This window comes from Gossypium hirsutum, chromosome A12, assembly GCF_007990345.1.
Source record: "Gossypium hirsutum isolate 1008001.06 chromosome A12, Gossypium_hirsutum_v2.1, whole genome shotgun sequence".
Classification (NCBI taxonomy): Eukaryota; Viridiplantae; Streptophyta; class Magnoliopsida; order Malvales; family Malvaceae; genus Gossypium; species Gossypium hirsutum.
The window spans coordinates 30,099,340-30,104,132 of NC_053435.1; the positions used below are offsets into that span (position 1 = coordinate 30,099,340).

Below are 4,793 nucleotides of genomic sequence, written 5' to 3' on the forward strand. Positions count from 1 at the left end.
GTACTAACTCAATACCAAACTCTACCTCTCAGATAGGTGGCAAACCCGACAATTCTTCAGGAAACACATCCGGATACTCACACACAACTGGTACGGATTTAATCTTCTTTTCAGTCACTTTACTATCAAGCACATAAGTAAAGTAAGCTTCACAACCTTTTCTCACATACTTCCGAGCTAGCATCGAAGATATTACTACTGGTAAACCACTCAGATCATTAGATTCAATCCAAATAATCTTGTTGTTCTGACATCTCAAATTAATGGTCTTTCTTTTACAATTAACAACGACATCGTGCAAAGTCAGCCAATCCATCCCAAAAATTATATCAAACTCGTCGAAAGGTAACAACATCAAATCAGTCAGAAAGCATGAATCTCGAATCATCAACAAGCAATTATTACATACTTTATCAATCAGAACACACTAGCCTAGCGGGTTCGATACTCGAATCACAAAATCAGTAGACTCAACAGGAAAAGTCTTATTGAATACTAATGTTTCACACACATAAGAATAAGTTGAACCAAGATTAATCAATGCAATAACACTAGTATCATAAAGAGTGAAAATACCAGTAATAACATCTGGGGAAGAAGCGTCCTCACGAGCTTGTATAACATATGCTTTGGCAGGTGAACGAGCCTCAGATCAAACTGATGTATTTTTTGTCCCTCTCTGACTGCCACCTACATTACCCAAATGTCTGGGTGGTTTGCCTCGCACTGACAAATTACTCAGTCTTGCATTCTAAACAGTGTTTTGCTCGGCTAACATCGGACGGTCTCAGATAAAATGTTCCATTGATCCACATGTAAAACAAGACCGATCATACAATCTGCAATCTCCAGAATGCCATTTACCATAATGCTTGCACTCGAATCTGTTCTGTCAAACATTGCCAACACTAGCTATCGAAGTGGCTCGCGAACTCACAGGAGGTCGGTCTCGATCTCGTCTAGAAAAGCCTGTAGTATCTCTAGATGAACTGGAATCATCTATGAACTTCTTCGATGCTGATTGAAAAGTCTTACCCAATGATATTTTACAAAAATCTCTGGCTTTAGAATCAACTTTTCTTTTCTCTTTCCCGAGCTCTTCGGGTTTACAAGCTCGCTCAACAACCACTACGAACTCTTTAATTTCAAGTATACTAACCAGTAATTTAATGTCTTCATTTAAACCATCTTTGAATCTTTTACACATGATAGCTTCAGTTGAAACACACTCACGGACATATCGACTGAGTCTCACAAATTTTTGCTCATATTCTGTCACAGTCATACGACCCTATTTTAATTCGAGAAATTCTTTGCGCTTCTGATCAATGAATCTCTGGCTGATATATTTCTTATGAAACTCAGTCTGAAAGAATTCTTAGGTCACTCGCTCTTTTGGAACCACTGTTTCTAATGTATTCCACCAGTGATATGCGGTGTCTTGTAGTAGAGATATGGCACATTTTAAGCACTCATCCGGGGTACAAGATAACTCATCAAACACACGGATAATATTATCAAGCCAGAATTCAAGTCACTCAGCATCATCATCATCAGTAGCTCTGAATTTTTCAGCCCCATGTTTTCTGATTTTATTAATAGGAGGCTTGTTTAATTTCATCGGATCGATCATAGGAGGTACCACAGGTATTGGATATGAATTATTTGGGGGTGGAGGTTATTGTGTAGCCGGATTATTTTGGATATATTGAGTAAACCAGTCATTCATCATTTGATAGAAGGCTTGTTTAGCCTCCCTCTCATGGCTACTTGAGATCGGCCGAGATTCAACTGGCGCTGTCCTATGTGCGGGAGAAGGTGCTACACTCTCGACATCATCAGCTATAGCTCTATCGGGATCTATATTGTAACACCCCAAACCCGGCCCAGACGTTACGACCGAATTCGGCGTGTCACATTGAAGTGTTTTTTGAAAACCATGTTTTCATTGAAAACCCTTCTTGATGTTTAGAAACTTTCATCGTTTAAACTTGAATAAAACCTTAGCCTTATTTTTTACCAAAACGTTATTCATTGTAATAATCAAAACATTGTTAACAACCTTGTAAAATCTTATAGGAAACTTTGAAAACTTGTAAACCTTTGTAGTGGCAGAATCATGTTATTTTAAAAAAACAGTTAAGTATCAAACCTTCTTTGTCATGGCTTAAAGTGAATGGATACTACGCACCAGGTAGGATTCAAGAAAGGAGGAGGTGAGTCAATTAGACTGCTTAAGTACCTAGCTCTTCCATGATCCAATCCTAGACATGGACACATCCATTGCCACACTTTAAGCCTATTACTTGTCCACGAACAATAAATTAAGTTTAAGTCTATTTAAAATATTTATTTCCTTTGAAAACATTTACGTTGCGGAAGCTTTGCTCGGAAATCGTGATATTTTGAAAATAAGTAATTTTATAAAATGCGCTTTAGAGCTAACCAATTTAATAACCCAAAATATTAAAAATAATAAAAAGAGCGGCCTTATTACAACTTAAACCAGAATAAAAATGATCAAAATAATAAATGCGAAACTTATTTTAAAGAAAACAGAAACTTAATCTTCGTGGCCACTCTGAATCCCGCCCAGCTCCAAGTCCATCGATCTAAGGCTCACCTACAAAGATGAGAAAAAGGAGGGTGAGTTTGAAAAACTCAGTGTGTAAAGTATCTCAACCAAAGCCCAAATCAGTTCAAGCTTTACTGGGCCTAAGCCCTATTCAGAAATCAATGTTAACTGGGTCTTAGCCCATATCAGTATTAATCTGGGCCATAGCCCTATTACAATATCAGAGCATACTGGGCCTAGCCCATATCAGTATCAGTCTGGGACGTAGCCCTATTACCAGTCGAGATATATTGGGTCTTGCCCATATTAACACATTGGGCCCATTTTAATACAGTTGGCCCATAATTAAACAGTCTCATATGATTAATGCATGATAACCCCATCCAACCCTGCACTTGCCTCCGTCCATCCCTACACTTCCTGTGGGGAATAAATCACCCACGCCATCCCTACACTTACAGTGTTAGCACCGATTGCGGCACTAACTATAATCCGCAGCAAAGCTACTTTATATCAGAATATGTGGCACAACCACCAGAACGGGTTCTTCCTCCATAACAAAACCCAACCCCATGCAACAGATATACATGTCATGGCATACAACAAACATAATCAGAATATCATGCATTTCTGTCAAAATTAACCCTAGGGGTATAACGGTCATTTTGCACCTAGGGGTAAAACGATAATTTTCCTACTTAAGGGTATTCTAGTAATTTAAATATTTTAGGGTTTACATACATATTCTAACCATTAACACATTAACAGAAGCACTTACCGAGCGTTTTTACCGAATTGGGCCCGTTGGCCCACTAACCCGTTTTCGGCCCATTAAGCCCAAATATACCGAAGTGCACGAAATTGCGCACTCTACAATCATACTGCTTGCGATTATCAAAATTAACAACCAAACCACCTCACAAGCGCTCGCACGCTCGCAAGTTCACAAATGCCGGCTTTTCGGCTTTTCGGCTTTTGCCGATCTAGTCTATGAGTGGGTGTCGTTTACACACCTGTTTGTGACGAAATGCTGACGAGTTCCACACACAAACTGCCTACAATCAATTACTAATACGTTAACTATGAATCCATAGCAACTTATCTGCAAAACTCCTTACTAAAAATCGACCATTAACACTTTAGGCACTAGTGTTCTTACCTTTGCCGAAAAAAATGGACTAGATCTATTTCTGGTCGTTCCAAATATCCAAGCCTTCGATTAGTAGCCTTTAATCCACACTATAGGAAAACAAATCAGATATCACCACTAAACCTTTTGAGTACAATCAACAGGCACCCTTTGCATATAGGGGTTTTTCGGCTTTTACCTTAATTCATGAATAACGAAAGAAAGATTCGAGCGTTTACCTATATTGTTATGACACTACTCCCAATCGATTGTAGATCCAACTACCGCACAAGAAGGGAAAAATACTCAACCAAGGGTTCGGCCTTTGTAGTACCTCAAAGTAGTAAGATTTCGGTTTTGAAAGAAAAGATACGAGGTTTGGCTTCAACGAAAATTCGGCTAACCAGTTTGTTGAGGATTTAAGAGAGAAAAGAAGAAGAATATGAAGGATTTAGGTTCGGCAAAAAGATAGGATGAGAATTAAGAGGAGAAAGAAAAGAGAAGAGGGGAAGAAATGAGAGAAGGATAGAAAAGAATAGAAAATAGAAGAAGGAGAAAAAATAAATAAATCCTAAAGGCCTAAAATATTCGGCACTCTTTAGCTATGGCCGAATGAGTGCATTTCGGCATAGGAATTCTTTTTAAATTTCAATTCTCTAATTTGCTCCTTGATTTTTGGCCAAGGTTGGAGTTTGAATCCCTGCTTGCACCGCTTCAGCACGCTGCTAGGAGTCCTGGTCAGACTCCAACTCCTTCCCATGCGTGCAGCAAAAAACCCAGCCACTCCTGCGCGAGATGAGGCTCGAACTCCAGACCTCGTCTGCCCATGCGCCCACACCTGAGCTGCTGGCCACTGCACCACGCTTCTCTTTTAGTAACATATGGTTACAATTACTTATAAACCTTACCTGCTGAAGCTCCGGTTACTTGCGAAATAAAAAGGAAATTTTTGCCTGCTGTACATCTCGAACCTGCGACCTCTTTAACACACACATACGTTGCTTGTCGCTGCGCTACAGGCTCTCCTTGTGTCAAACTTCATTCGTAACTTCCTTTAACGCCTATTCCAACCGCAACCTGTATACTAAA

At 39.4% G+C, this 4,793-nt stretch overlaps 1 long non-coding RNA gene across 1 annotated transcript; it reads right to left on the bottom strand.

Annotated features, from left to right (window-relative positions):
- Window positions 1-2,579: 2,579 nt before the first annotated feature.
- Window positions 2,580-4,560, bottom strand: LOC121211329 (uncharacterized). The gene is made up of 3 exons (XR_005906635.1): window positions 3,944-4,560; window positions 3,735-3,814; window positions 2,580-2,623 (listed from the first exon to the last, which is right to left on the bottom strand). It is a non-coding gene; the product is annotated as an uncharacterized lncRNA (long non-coding RNA).
- Between the last annotated feature and the right edge of the window lie 233 nt (window positions 4,561-4,793).